Below are 16,128 nucleotides of genomic sequence, written 5' to 3'. Positions count from 1 at the left end.
TTCACCTGACGGAGGAGTAGCGCTCCAAAAGCTTGTGATTTCAAATAACCCTGTTAGTCTATAACCTGGTGTCATGTGACTTCTGACTTTTTCCACCCCAGTCCAACACCGGCATCTCCACATCAGTGCTCCTGAATGTGAGGAACATAAGAAAATTGCATTTCTTCTCATACAATTGGTTGTGTGCTGCTGTGGACTTGAGTAGCCCCATAAACAATGCACTTAGAGTCAGAGAGTTATAGAGTAATACAGCATGGAAACAGGCCCTTCAGCCCAAACTGGTCCAAGCTGACCATGGTGCCCACTCAGCTAGTTCCAATTGCCTGCATTTGGTCCATATTCCTCTAAACACTTCCCATTGATGTACATACCCAAAATGTTTTTTTAAATGTTGCTATTGTACCTGCCACTTTCTCTGGCAGCCCATTCCATATGTGCACTACTCTCTGCATGAAGTTGCCCCTCAGGTCCTTCTTAAATCTTTCCTCTCTCACCTTAAACCTCTAGTTTTCAAGTCCCAATCCCTGGGAAAAGGATTATATGTATTCATCCTATCTATGCCCATCCTATCTATGCCCTGCATGATTTTACACACCTCAATAAGGTCACCCCTCATTCTCCTACATTCCAAGGAATAAATTCCTATCCTGGCCAACCTCTCTCTACAACTCAGGCCTACTAGTCCTGGCAACATCTGCGTAAATCTTCTTTGCACACTTTCCAGTTTAACTATGTCTTTCGTATAACAGGGTGACCAAAACTGTATACAATACTCCAACTGTGGTCTCACCACAACTTATGCAACTGTAACATAATGTCCCAACTCCGATACTCACCACCTCGACTGATGAAGGCAGCATGCTAAATGCCTTCTTCACCACTCTGACTACCTATGACACTGCTTTCAACGAACTGTATACTTGTACTCTTAGGTCCCTCTGTTCCACAACATGCCTCAGGTCCTTACCATTTACTGTTTACTTATTTCTTTGAACACTTTGTGACCACTGAGGGAAGGATGCTGAGTGGTTGGGAACATTCTAAAAGGTGAGTTTAAGATGGTTTAAAATTTCACTATAAGACTGTCCATTGTAATGTAGATATGTTGCTAATGCAATTATTCATTATAGGAATCTGTCATGCAAATTAAAACCTCTGTACCTGTTTTTCTCTATTCAATTACAGGCACTCTGATTTGAAATGGAATTAGGACATCATTTTGTTCCAAACGTTTCAGGCAATGTACTGGAAGCTGTTGTTGTGACAGCTGCAGCTATTTTAAATGCTTGGCTAGGTTTCGAAAGCCATCAATGCCTTTAATTCAGCTGGTGGTCCATTGATCCAAGAATGATTGATATTTTAAATAGGCTGTAATAATAGAATATATGTTTGATTGTGTTTCTTGTTTGCTTACAAAAATCTGATAATCTAATTGAATCTACAAATCTAATCTAACAATTGCATTTTATCAAGCTGGAGTTCTTTTCAGCACCAATGATAGTGGATTGAAATTATTTTGTTACTTAGACATGTGCATCATCGGTGAAGACAGCATTTATTTATTTTTATTTACTTGTTGTTGGTTAGGCCAACATTTATTGGCCTTCCCTAGTTTGCCTTGAGAAATTGGTGGTAATCTGCCTTCTTGAACCGCTACAGTCCACATAGCGAGACCTACTATGCTGTTAGGGAGGGAGTTCCTGGATCTTAATCCAGAAACACCAAGCAAATACTGATATATTTCCAAGTCAAGATGGTGAGTTGCTTGGAGGAGAACTTGCAAATACAGTCTTCTCAAACATGTGCTGCCCTTACCCTTCTGGGTGGTAGAGGTTGCAGGTTTTGAAGGCACTATCAAAGGAGTTGTGGTGAGTCATTGCAGTACATCTTGCAAATAGAACACACGGATGCCTATATTCATCATTGATTAACGGAATAAGTGATGATATTGGGGTATGAGTTGCCAATCAAGTAGGCTGATTTGTCCTAGATTGTGTGTGGTTGAAGCTGCACTTATCAAATCAACTGAGAATATTCTGTCACACTCCTGAAATGTGCCTTTAGATGGTGGACAGATTTTGAGGAGTAGGGAGGAGACAGAATTCCCAGTCTCTGCCCTGTTGTTATATAGCTGGTCCAGTTCAATGCTATGGTTAGATTCTCTCCTGTTGGAGATAATCATTGCTTGGTATTTGTGTGGGGAAAATGTTACTTGCCACTTATCAGCCGAAGCCTGGATACTGTTCAGGTTTTACTGCATATGGACATGGATTTTATCAGTGTCAGAGGCGTCTTAGATGGTATTGAACATTGCACAATGACCAGTAACCATCACCACTTCTGACCCCACGATGAAAGACTGGTCATTGATAAAATATCAAAAGATAGTTGGACCTAAGACACTGCCCTGAGGAACTCCTGCAGTAAAGTCCCAGAATGGAAATGGTTGACTTCCAACAACCATAACCATCTTTCTTTATGTTATGCATGACCCCAACCAATGGACAGTTTTCATCTGATTCCCATTGACTCCAGGTTTGCTAGGGGTCCTTGATGCCACAATCAATCAAATGCTGCCTTCATGTCAAGGGTAGTCACTCTCACTTCACCTGTGGAATTCAGCTCTTTTATCCATGTTTGAACCAAATTTGTAATGAGGTCAGGAGAACAGTGGCTATGGCAGAACACATACTACATACCAGTGACCAGTTATTACTGAGCAAGTGCCACTTGATAGTACTCTCAATGACCCCTTCCATTACTTTGCTGATGACCAAGAGAAGACCAATGGCACATAATTAGCTGGGTTGGATTCGTGTTGCTTTTTACCTGGATAATTTTCCACATTCCTTGACATTCAATGGCATTACCATTGCTGCATCCCCCACTACCACCATTCTGGGGGCTTCCATTGATCAGAAACTGAACTGGACCAGTCATATAAATTCTGTGGGTACAAGAGCAGGTCAGAGGCTGGCAATCTGCAGTAAGTAACACACCTCCTGACCTCCAGGCATCCTCCCTACTTGTCTGGATAAGTAAAGGTCCAACAACACTCAAGATGCTTGCCACCACGCCAGGACAAAGCAGTCCACTCATATGACACCCAATATAACACTTGCAACATTTACTCACTTCACCACCAGAGGCAGCAGTGTGCACCATATAGAGGATGCAGAGCAACATCTCACCAATGTTCCTTAGGCAACACCTCCTAATTCTGTGACCTCAACCACCAAGAAGGACAAGGGCAGCAATACATGGAAACCTCACCACGGACAGGTTCCCATTCAACCACACAAACCATCCTGAATTAGAACAATATTGCCATTCATTCCTTCACTGTCACTGGGTCAAAATCCTGGAGCCCCTTCTCTAACAGCGCTGCATGTACCTATATCCCACGGACTGCAGCGGTTCAAGAAGGCAGTTCATCGCCACATTCTCAAGGGCAACTAGAGATGGGCAATAAATGCGTGCCCAGCAAGTGTTCACACGTCCCATGAATGAATAAAAAGAATGTGGAATCAGGTTGCATGCCAGCCTTGAGCTCCTTGAACGAGTTTGAAAGACTAAATTATCCCACACTGCTGCTATGTTCTCAGGGAATCAGAAATGTTTTGTTTTAATAAAATACCATGCCACAAAGCCTAAAAAACATTCAGAATAACTTTCATGTACAAGCACCAGGCCTGATCCATTAAGCTAGGCTTTGGATCAGGGTGGCACATCCAATATTGAATTAGAAGTCTCGATTTAAGCACAAAAGCTGTGCAGTACCGATAGAATGCCACATTGTCAGAGATGCCACCCCTTGGTTAAGAGGTTAAAACAAGTCTCTGTCTGTACTCTTTGGTGGGCGTAAATGACCTGACAATCGTACTTGAAGCAGAGTAAATGAGTTTCTTTATTGTCCCCGCTAATAATGATCCCTCACACAACATCATTTAAGATAATGTGTTATTATTTATCTCACTCCTGCTTACGTAAGCTTGATTTGCAGAAAGTTACTGCTGTACAATTTAGAGAGGGCAAAACCACGGGTCTGGATGGATTGCATATGCAGGATAGTATTCACTGCAGGCAACAGGGAGGAAGTGCAGAGGTGACAAAGACACACACCACCCTCTATGAGGAAGGCATGGAGTATTAAGATCCCTCAGGCACTTCAGCAGCCAGGGTCAAGGCTTTCCTGGAATCAAGAACCCTGGGCACGAAAATTTCACACCCTGGGAGCTGCTAAACAATCAAGAGTTGTAGCACTCCATTGCAGACAGCGCCACCAGGGGAGGAATGGCAGCTTCCAGCACTGCATCCAGGCAGACGCCTTAGGTCACTGAGAGACCCAGAATGAGGGTGAAGTTAGTGTCACAGGAGAAGAGGGACTGGGGATACAGTACCAAGTGATAGAGATGTGGCCTTTAGCAGTCACCCCTTCCTGATGCCAGGCACCTAGATAAGGCACTGAGTACTTTTGAAGGAGATTTGCCTACCTTGTTGAGTTTTCTTGCCAGACTTTCCATGCCTGTTTCTGCTTGAAAAGCAGCAAAATCAAGACAAGGGTCCTAAGGTCTTTAAAGGCCTTAATTGATCTTTCATACAACAGGCATTCTCCTCAGTAACAAGTATAGATGGTACCCACAGAGAAAGGATAGAGAAACCATAATAAATTACTTCTGTCCCTTTCCTATCAGGGATTATCTTCCTTTCTGTCTCTCCCACTGTCTCCTCTCTTATTAAACGAAACAAAATGGAATAAGATTCTTCATCTTAGCACCTCAGAACAGGTTCTTTGGGATGGCATGGATTAGAGAAGAAGGAAATAGAATACACTGATCTTATGTCCACTATATGTGGGAGGAGTTAAACACAAAAATAAATATGTGTTCCCCAACCCCATACTATATCAGAACTGCTGTCTTTTGGTCAAAAGTGATGGAACACTAGACTCAGGGCAGAGAAGTTGGTGATTAAGCCTACTCTGTCCATGTAAGATCCTCAATTGGGCTGTCCACTGTCATCCCCTATCCCATTCTTTTCCAATTCAATGTGTCAACAATATGCCTTTACATGTATAATAATTAGTTGGAAATCACACAACTATAATGCTGCTAAATGCATTTCATCCAAATTTCCATTACCTTTGCTATAGCAATGAGACTGGTTAAAATATTGAGTGATAACTGTCATGTGTGATGAATCATTAACATTGCTCCAAGCCCTCTAGCCAATGTTCACTGTCCTATCTCAGTCTATTTCACTTGTTGGAAGGGGTATGACACATAGCTGACTGTCTGCCAAGCACTTAAATAACATACCAGAAAGGGTGAACTTTCAAAGCTCCTAATGAAAAAAGGATCACTGTAGCTTTTAAAAACATAATTAATTTTTTTCCACTTATTTACGCAATTTATTAGGTGGTGTTGGTGGCGCAGTGGGTAGTGTCCCTGTCTCTGATCCAGAATCCTCAGGTTCATTCCCACTCCAGGACCTAATAACATAGGAAGGTGTTTTTGTAATGGTGGCAAACAGGTTGAGGATCAACTTGCAAATTTTTAGAATCACAGAATCCCTACAGTGTGGAACAAAGCCATTCGGCCCATCAAGTCCCCACCAATGCTCCAAAGAGGATCCACCTAGACCCCCATAGCCTATAACCTTGCATTTCCCATGGCTAATCCACCCAGCCTGCACATCCCTGTAGGCAATTTAGCATGCCCAATCCACCTAACCTGCGCATCTTTAGACCATGGGAGGAAACCAGAGGACCCTGAGGAAACCCACGCAGATGTGGGGAGAACATACAGACTCGACGCAATTGCCCAAGGGCGGAATCAAACCCAGATCGCTGGTGTCATGAGGCCGCAATGCTAACCACTGAGGCACCGTGCCTTCCAACATGTGCATCTTGTAAATCCTTCTGACCCATCTAAAACAAACACAGAGAATGCTGGAGAAACTCAGCACGGCAGGCAGCATCTGCGGAAGAGGGAAATAAAGTTAATGATTCTGGACTGTATAACTCTTCTTCAGGGTTATGTTTGGCTGCCATTGACTGATAGCCTCTGTGAATCAGCTCGGTGCAACCAGCACGGGCTTTGATGTCTACTTCAACTGAGGTGGATTTGGGACCTGCCTCCTTGCGCTACCCATGGCAGAAATTGGGTACTGCAGTTCAGACCTACCTTTGGGCAGAGAAGAGAAGAGATAAATTATTTTGTATTCTTTTAGGTCACCTTTTCTCAACATCCCTCAAGAGAAACCATCAAGGACTCTGCCTGAAAAATGATCATCAGTTTAATCTTATTTCAAGGAATAAACAGTTGCTGAAGAATTGGGCAGATCAACTGATCCACCCATGATAATTTTACCTCCTATCTATTCTTCTTGGAATTTTTTTTTAATTATAGTTCTGTGAAACATTTCAGTTAATCTTTCTCTATTCCCATGTGACTATTTCAAAGAAGAACAGGGTAGTTTTCCCCTGAGTTGCAGTCAATGTTTCTTTTTTAATTTGTTCTGATAATGTTAGTTAAGTTATTTATAATTTCATTACATTTGGCTTCCCACAGTGAGGGCTGGAACCCCAAGTGAGGTTGTGAGCTGAAAGTTTATTGTCATGAACTTTGAAGCAGCAATGATCTACCCTCTTTCCCCTGTTCTCACAGGACATCTCTTGTATTAAATAGTATATTATTTTTTAAGTATTTCAATAGAGTTAAATTTATTCCAGTTGTTTTTCTTTGCTTTATTTTAACTTTATTGTAAGAATATTGTGTGCTTTACTTCAAGCCTAGCAATGGACCAATCGAATCACATCTGGACGCACAGCACCTTACACTTGTCTTTAAATAAAATAGAAAGTTAGCATCCAGGCTATCTCCTTGATATATTTTGAGTGGGTTTGTTCCAGTCCACAACATTTACACCAAGTAGGCTACAGATGTGCGAGAACACAGCTCACCACCATCAAGAGCAATTAAGAATGGGAAATATATGCTGGTGCAGCTAGTAATGCTCATATCCCATGAACAAGTGATAAGATTGGATCATTTTCAAAGCCCAATGGCAATATCAACAATATATCAGAAAGGGAGTATTGAAGCCTGGCACCTCAATGTTCTCATTATAATCCTAGTAAATGGACTACTAACACTGCATGTACATGTTATGATAAAAAGATTTTGTGGGATACAATTGTTAATATCCTCGATTTCTAATCGCCTCAGCTCCCTTGATGCAAAACCTGGCTCAGGAAAATTTATCAAACTTTTAATGGGTTGAGACAGTTACTAATGTACATGTCAAGACACATACATAAAATCCCTTTTGTGGAATATTTAATGGTCAGATCAACTACTTCATATAAGAAATTGAACAGTAAAACTTTAACACACACTGTCCTGAATAGTATGTTAGTTTTACTGCTAGAATTGCTAAAGTCAGTGCAATAATCAATTTATTTTAAACTCCTGGACTACATAACTCTTGCACTGTTTAAATGCGTCATCAGAATCTAAGAACGCAGGATTTTTGCAATGTACCAACATAAAAATAAAAAGCTGACTGATCTTTGATTGGCAACTTCTGAGTCTTTAGGTAAAATTTTAAAAAGATCTTGGTGATCAAACAATTCAATATAGAGCACTAATTCCGTTCTTAACACCACTTGATTTTTAATTCAATAGACATACACATACACTTAGCCAGGAGCCTTTTTATGTCAAATTAAAATACATTGGTTATTTTATTTGTCAGTTCAGAACACTATACACAATATATGGGGTTTGTCTTCAGACTTGGAAAGTCAAAGATGCTGTAAACTTTCCTTTTTATTTCTGGGTAGAAACTGCAGCTCAGAAAGGAGACTTGATTTTAAAAGTGCCTTTCTTGGCTGCAAGAAATCTCAAAGCGCATTACGACTCAAAAAGCACTTTCAAATGTAGTCACTGTTAAAATGTAGGAAATTTGGCAGTCAATTTGTACACAGATCAGATGCAGATAATATGTTTCTCCTGAATTATTTGAAGGTCAGATTATTTTTCCCAGGGTCCACATCAATATTTATTCCTCACATACACTTGAAAAACAAGTAAACTGCACATATATTTGATTATTATTGGGATCTTGGTGTGTATGAATTGGCTACAGTCTCCAATAGTGGTGATTACAATGAGTGGTTGACACACATTAGATATAGACAACTGAGATCAAATGAATCTCTTAAAGAGTATAAAGAGTGTAGGGGCATTCTTAAGAGGGAAATCAGGAGGGCAAAGAGGGGATATGAGATATCTTGGCTAATAAGGTTAAAGATAATGCAAAGAAATTCTACAAGTACATTGAGAGCAGAACAGCAACTACAGGGAGAGTAGGGCCCCTTTAAGATCAATGAACCTCAGGAGATGGGAGAAATAATGAATGAATATTTGTGTCAGTTTTTACTGTGGAGAAAGAAATGGAGGCTAGAGAACTCAGGGAAATAAATACAGATGTTTTGAAAACAGTTCACATTACAGAAGAGGAAGTGCTGGAGATCTTAGAAAATATGAAGATGGATAAATCTCCCAGACCTGACCAAATGTATCCCAGGACATTGTGGGAAGTTAAAGAGGAAATTACAGGGCCCCTAGAAGAAATATTTGTACCATCTATAATCATGGGTGTTGCGGCAGAACACTGGAGTGTGGCTAATGTTGTGCCTTTATTTAGGAAAGCCTGTAAGGAGAAGCCTGGGAACTATAGACTGCTGAGTCTGACTCAGAGATTTTTTGAGACAGTAACCAAAAAAAAATGATGAGGGCAGAGCGGTAGACATTGTTTACTTGGGCTTTAGTAAAGCCTTTGACAAGGTTCCACATGATAGACTAATTAGTAAAGTTAGATCACATGGGATTCAGGGTGAGCTTGCCAACTGGATACAAAATTGGCTTTATAGTAGGAAGCAGAGAGTGATGGTGGAGGGCTGCTTTTTGAACTGGAGATCTGTAACCAGCAGTGTTCCACAGAGATTAGTATTGGGTCCACTTTTGTTTTTCATTTATGTAAATGATTTGGGCGCAAATATTGGAGGCACGGTTAGTAAGTTTGCAGACAATACCAAAATTGGTAGCATAGTGGCAGTGAAGAAGGTTATTTAAGTTTACATATAGACGTTAATCAATTGGGGCAATGGGCTGAGAATTGGCATTTGGAGTTTAATTTGGATAAATGTGAAACATTGCATTTTGGTAAAACAAATGAGTGCAGGACTTAGAATTGGCTTTATTGCTACATATACTCATGTGAGTACAGTGTAAAGTTTACAAGTCGCCACTTATGGTGATACCTTAGGAACAAAGGTACATATACTTCTTAAGTGCAAATTCTTATGGGAAAAAAATTAGAAAAATAAAGAAATAAAAGTCCAGCTTTACAGATTATAGGAATAAATTAGATAAATAAATAAAATGTTCAGAATAACAGTCCTTCCAAACTGTGATGGCACCTAGCCTTCAGATTGCACTGGGCTTCATCTCAAGGCTCTAGAGGTCATGAGACTGTTCTGGAATCATCTCAAGGCCAGAAGTCCATGCTGAGGGCTGCAGAGAGACCGTTACACCGGGCTGCAGAGAGACCGTTACACCGGGCTGCAGAGAGAACATTACACCGGGCTGCAGAGAGACCCGTCACACCGGGCTGCAGAGAGCCCATTACACCGGGCTGCAGAGAGACCCGTCACACCGGGCTGCAGAGAGACCTGTCACACCGGGCTGCAGAGAGACCATTACACCGGGCTGCAGAGAGACCGTCACACCGGGCTGCAGAGAGATCATTACACCGGGCTGCAGAGAGCCCATTACACTGGGCTGCAGAGAGACCCGTCACACCGGGCTGCAGAGAGACCCGTTACACCGGGCTGCAGAGAGACCGTTACACCGGGCTGCAGAGAGACCGTCACACCGGGCTGCAGAGAGACCCGTCACACCGGGTTGCAGAGGGACCCATCACACCGGGCTGCAGAGAGACCGTCACACCGGGCTGCAGAGAGACCATTACACCGGGCTGCAGAAAGACCGTCACACCGGGCTGCAGAGAGACCATTACACCGGGCTGCAGAGTGTCCGTCACACCAGGTTGCTGGGTTGGCAGACTACCTCTCTGGGCCAGAAGATAGCTATGCTGGGCTGTCTACCCACACAGATTCTACACCTTTTGACTGAATATCACTTCTTGCTATCAACTTAATTTAACTTCTTACTAACAAGGCAACCCTGCCCCCTCTGTTCATCTACCTGTCCTTTCCTGAATCGTTCGATATTTAGTTCCTGGCCCTGGTCCCCTTGCAGCCACATCTCTGTGATGCCCACAAAATTGTACCTGCCGATTTGAATATGCGCTACAAGCTCATTTACCTTGTTTGGTATACTGCATGCATTAAATTATGGCACCTTCAGTCCTGCATTGACTGACCTTTTCTCATATTTGTCCCCTTATCTGTTCTGCCTGAAGATAGATTCCTGACCCTTTCCATACTCTGTGCCTTATTACTTGTTCTGCAAATTTTAATAACCTCTTCTGAGCCCTCCTTGCATTTTAACATTTTCCATTATTTTCTATGCATCTGAACCCAACCCTCCACTACTTAGTTTAAAGCCCTTCCTATAACTCTAGTTATGCGATTCATCAGGGCTGTAGTCCCAGCATGATTCCGATGGAGCCCATCACATTGGAACAGCTCTTTCTTTCCCCATTACTGGTACCAATATCCCATGAATTCAAACCCATTTCTCCACACCAATCTTTGAGCCATGTGTTTACCTCTTTAATCTTGTTCACCCTGTGCCAATTAGCTCATAGCTCCCATGGTTATTCAGAAATTATTACTTTTTGTTCTGCTGTTTACAAAGCACCGTGTCCCCGCTACACCAAAGTCCACATTTTCTCCAAAGTCCCTGAAATATATACTCACTCGGGCTGGGTTTCACCCTGGATGTGATCTCTCCTTCCCGACCATGTGAAGTTTGCTTTGTAAAACTGTGTTAAGAGAAAGGGCAAAATAGATATAGGATTGTATTCTCAGCCTACTATGCAATACCTTAACAAGTTAAGTTCTAAAATATACATATTTTATGACTGGACTCAGTAAACTTTGTAGACCATCTGGTACTAAACCTTTGCATTTGGCAGCACAAATTACTTACAATACTAGAGCATATCAGCAAACAAATTAGGATTAGGAGTAGAATCCTTGGACCTTTGAACTTGCTTTGCAATTCAACCAATTTATGATTGACCAGATTATGACCTCACCACTCATTGCCACTTATCCTTCATAACCTTTGAGTGCCTAAAAGACAATGAAACTAGGTTCAGTTTCCTCTCCTTCTCTACTTTTAGGATACTGATTAATGACTCTGTGTAATTTCCTAACTGTGCTATTTTGATATATTTTAAATAGGTTAATTAAACTGTTCCATTTTGATATATTTTAAACAGGTTAATTAAACAGGTTGATAATTGTGTCAAAACAACATCCAAGCTTAAAAGAAATACTGTGTAAAGGAATGTAAACCTACAAATCTCTTGGCACAAATGCTTCCCAACTTTTACAGGTTAGAACTTTAATAAAAGCAACTTTCTGCAGATGCTGGGAATCTGACATAAAATCAGACATTGCTGGAGAAATTCAGCAGGTGGATAAAGAAACAGAGATAATGTTTTGAACATGTACAATTTTGTTCAGAATGGAAAGAAGCTGGAAAATGGTGGTTTTTTGCTGTTGACAGGAGAGAGGAGCAGTCAATGGAACAGATGATGAAGGTGCCTGGGACAAAAGACAATTGGAGCACTAATGGTGGTAAAGGAGAGATTGAGACGTAAAATAGGGTCTAAGTGCTGGGTGTGAAAAGGAGAAAATGGATCTGCTTTGATGACAACGAATCCAACTAGACACAAACAAGATTTGACTAGGGTAGCAGGGGGCAGGGGTTGTAATCAAATGGAGGGCAACATCCTGGTGTAAAGGTATTGAGCTTAATGTGGAGCCCGAGAGACTATAAGGTCTGTAAGAGCTGGAAAACAAGGTTATTCTTCCAGCTTGTGCTGTTGAGCTTCACTGGAATACGGTAGCAGATCCAGCAGACATAAACAAGCATGGGAGCGAGATAATGTATCAGATTGGCAAGCAACTGGAAGGTCGGGGTCATTCTTACAGACTGAGTGGAGATGTTCCACACAGCGATCACCCAGTCTGCGTTTGATCTTGCTAATATAAAGGAGACCACATTGTGTCCAGATAAACATTTTAGAACTAATAATCAAATCAAAACCCTTCATAAACAGTTTAATTTTTCCCAGTTTCTTTCTAAGAAAGTGGACTTGCCAAATCGTTCTAAACAAACTAATCTTTAGAACCAAAAATTTGTATTCCATACATTGTACTATACACTAGATTATTATTAGTTGGTATTAGTTTTTTTTTAATAGTTTAGTCCAAGATTAATTTGAATTAAATGCTGAGGAGATTTTTTAAATTATGCAAGTTTACTGGAGTGGTAACGTAACTACCATTGTTGGTAAATGGAAATTTCCCGATTTCAGTCCAATTCAATTGTACTCAGAAAAAATCTGTATCAAACATTAAGGCTCAACATCAAGTGCAACAGCGATTTTTGAAGGGGTGGCACAGTGGTGCAGTGGTTAACACTGCTGCCTCACAGCTCCAGGGACCTGGGTTCAATTCCACCCTTGGGTGACCATCTGTGTGGAGTTTACACATTCTCCCCGTGTTTGTGTGGGTTTCCTCTGGGTCCTCTGGTTTCCTCCCACAGTCCAAAGATGTGCAGGTTAGGTGGATTAGCCATGGGAAATGCAGGGTCACAGTAACAGAGTGGGGAGTAGTGGGTCTGGGTGGGATGCTCTTTGGATGGTCTGTGTGGACTCAATGGGCCAAATGGCCTGCAATAGATATTCTATGGAGAAAGATGCCCCTCTAATAGTGGGTGGCATGGCGGCTCAGTGGTTAGCACTGCTGCCTCACAGCACCAGAGACCCAGGTTCAATTCTACTCTTGGGCAACTGTCTGTGTAGTGTTTGCATGTTCTCCCTGTGTCTGTGTGTGTTTCCGCCAAGTGCTCTGGTTTCCTCCCACAGTCCGAAGATGTGCAGGTTAGGTGAATTGGCCACACTAAATTACCCTAAGTATTCAGGGATGTGTGGATTAGGTGTGTCAGCCATGGGCAATGTAGAGTTAAAGGGATAGGGTTGGGGATTGGTCTGGTTTGAATGCTCTTCGGAGGGTCAGTGTGGACCAGTTAGGCTGAATGGTCTGTTTCCACACTGTAGGGATTCTATTATTCTATACCAGGAGGCTCTGTCTTGTCTTAGGAGTTCATTCTGCAATACTGGACTTCTCTACCTGGCCTAGCAGCATCCCAGTCAAGCACAATGTCACCTTGGCCAGACATCGAAAGGCTAACCTTTGTCATCAACTATCACCGATTTCCTTTTACTTTGCATTATTACATAGATTTTTTTTCAGAAATGCTGCACCAGTACAAAACCGTGTCCTGCAGGACAATGAAAGTTCAACATCCTGTTTTTACTCTTGAATTGTGCATCATTTTCCTTTAAATGTGCTCAACACATTTGTGCAAGTTAGTGGGATGAACATACCATGGGACACATGATATTTCATACCAATTATCAGCACATCATCGTCTATTTTTATAACTTGAGAGACAGTGAACCTGCTGCTGTGTAAGTGACAGCCACAGAAACAACTAGATATTAAGTAATTAAATGATTCTATTAAACCAACAGAAGCTTTGAAATTTTGAACAGATTAACACCTTGTTAAAACACTGCAGGAAGGAATTCCACGCGAATACCAAGTATCCTTAAGACACAATTTCAACTACATAATTTCAAGATTATTGTTCCTTTGACATAAAACTTACATCATTTAAAATGCTTCCTGTATTGGATGACAATGGTATAATATGCATGTTGTTTATTTTCAGCCACGGGTCAGTGATAGCATTCATATTTGAATCAGTAAGCTGCAGGTTCAATTCCCACTTCAGAGTACTTAATTTAGGTTGACACAATCAGTCCTGAGGGTCTGCAGCTTTTGGCACATTAAACCCCTCAGGGGACCATGAAAGATTCCACGGCACTATTTCAATGAAGAGTATGGAGCTTTCCCTGAAGTCCTGGCCAATATTTCTCTTTCTCCTTAAAGCAGATGCTATGGACATTTACTCATTGGTGTTTGTGGAGTTTTTCTGTGATAACTTGGCTGCTGCATTTCCTGTATTATCATAGTGCCTTCACTTCAAAAGTACTTGTTTAACCATAAAGCACTTCATGACATCCCAAGGTGGTGAAAAGTGATGTATAAATGAAAATCCATCTTTCTTTCAATAATATTGGTAAACACTGAAAGCACAATGTGCATTATTTTGTGGGATCTGCACTGTGTGTGGTCAATCTGTTCCTTTGATCAGCTTCTTTCTGTCCGCAGTGTAAAGAAATTGAAGATTGGCTTATTTATCAACGTAGAGTATCTTGCTATTAAATGTTAATCTTTTTCTAACCCTACTCATTGACTTAATTGATAACCACACTAAATATGAAACCTGCGAGGTAACTGGAGTTTTTCTTTGCATATAAATTGTAGTGGTATCTTGTAAGAAAATCCAATAGACTGATGCACAGCATGTAACTCAGATAAGTGTGCAAGTCAAAGATGGTTAGAGAAGCAAGATTTGGAAACCACCAGAGATGACAGCACTATTTATAAACATTCACTCCTTCACTGTTCTAGATGGACTAAGAACATTCATAAATTTTTATTAGGAACTACCAGAGCAGGGCTGAACATTTCATGGCGATGGTGGCAAAATTATGTGGAAAGATGTGGAGGTGAGGTGCCATTTTTCCAATGGCAGGAACGGTGACAAATGACCACCCTTTCTAGAGTCCAGTTTGTCTGGTTTAGTGGCCAATTGAGAATCATTTCCTGCAAAAGCTGCCATTTTACCACAAGGTTTGAGGAGGCAGACTGTCAGCAAAATTCTGGGGACTTATGGTAGACTGTAGTGGGAGAGGGGAGTGGACTCTTTTCGGGGCAATCTGGTCCATGAAGGACACCACTGGTGGCAATGGAATCACCTGGCCTCAATATCTCCACTCTCCCCTTTGCTGGGTCCTGCCTGATTGGCCTGGGCAATCCCACTTACCTGGCTATGAAGGTGCACATCCATTGCTGCGTCCTCTTTCCCCCAGATGCAGTTCCAGCAATGACCGTCACTCCTGGTGGTGCTGCTTAGGAGGCTGAGCTGCTAGTTCTTCGATTGGGCTGATGGCTTCAGGGTAGGGAGCAGCTGGCGTTCTTGATATTACACTAAGTACACTAAGGTATTACACCAACAGTCCTCCAATAAAATGCAGCCCTGCGTCCTACACCCTGCTGAAGTGATGTTTCCCAACTAACATTCAGTCCCAGCTGTGGAACCTCTATGGTGTTCAGCAAATTGTGGCTCGCATGACCTGAGGCAAAGTGTCAAGGGTGTCTCTATTAAATTCTTTGAAACCTTGTGGAACATGTTATGTTAAAAGAGATAGCTAATTAAAAGTTGTTGCTGGAGAATATACATGAAGCAACACAGGCAAAATCAAATTTCTTAAATCTTTTTGGCTATTCTCTTTTGTCCTGAATCAGCATTCATTGAACACATATCGCATAAAACTGCTCCTGTATTCAAGAACTAATAGCCAACTCTAGTACCCTTTAGTCCATCTTTCAATGGTGTAACAAGTGAGTTCACATAGCATTGCAACACAAGTTGAGAAATTGGCAAGAAATGTGAAATATCCATTGCATTGTCTGCTGCTTCAGTTATGACATATTGTTGAACATACGGTGGAACACAAACAGAAACCATGGGGCTATTCTCTTCTACACCTTCAGCCATTACCTTGCTGCACTCAGCTAGGATTGGGAAGTTTCTAAAGCACAAGTTATAATGTCTGACTCGTCCAACCTAAATGACACCACTTCTCAGGATACTTAAAGAGACGGTCAGCTGTCTGGAAGGCAATGAAGGAAGATGTTTAACAAAAACAAAGTTGCTGGAAAAGCTC

Source organism: Rhincodon typus, chromosome 16 (genome assembly GCF_021869965.1).
Source record: "Rhincodon typus isolate 14 chromosome 16, sRhiTyp1.1, whole genome shotgun sequence".
NCBI classification, from domain to species: domain Eukaryota; kingdom Metazoa; phylum Chordata; class Chondrichthyes; order Orectolobiformes; family Rhincodontidae; genus Rhincodon; species Rhincodon typus.
The sequence above is the reverse complement of the archived record's forward strand: the minus strand, read 5'-3'. Positions refer to the sequence as shown.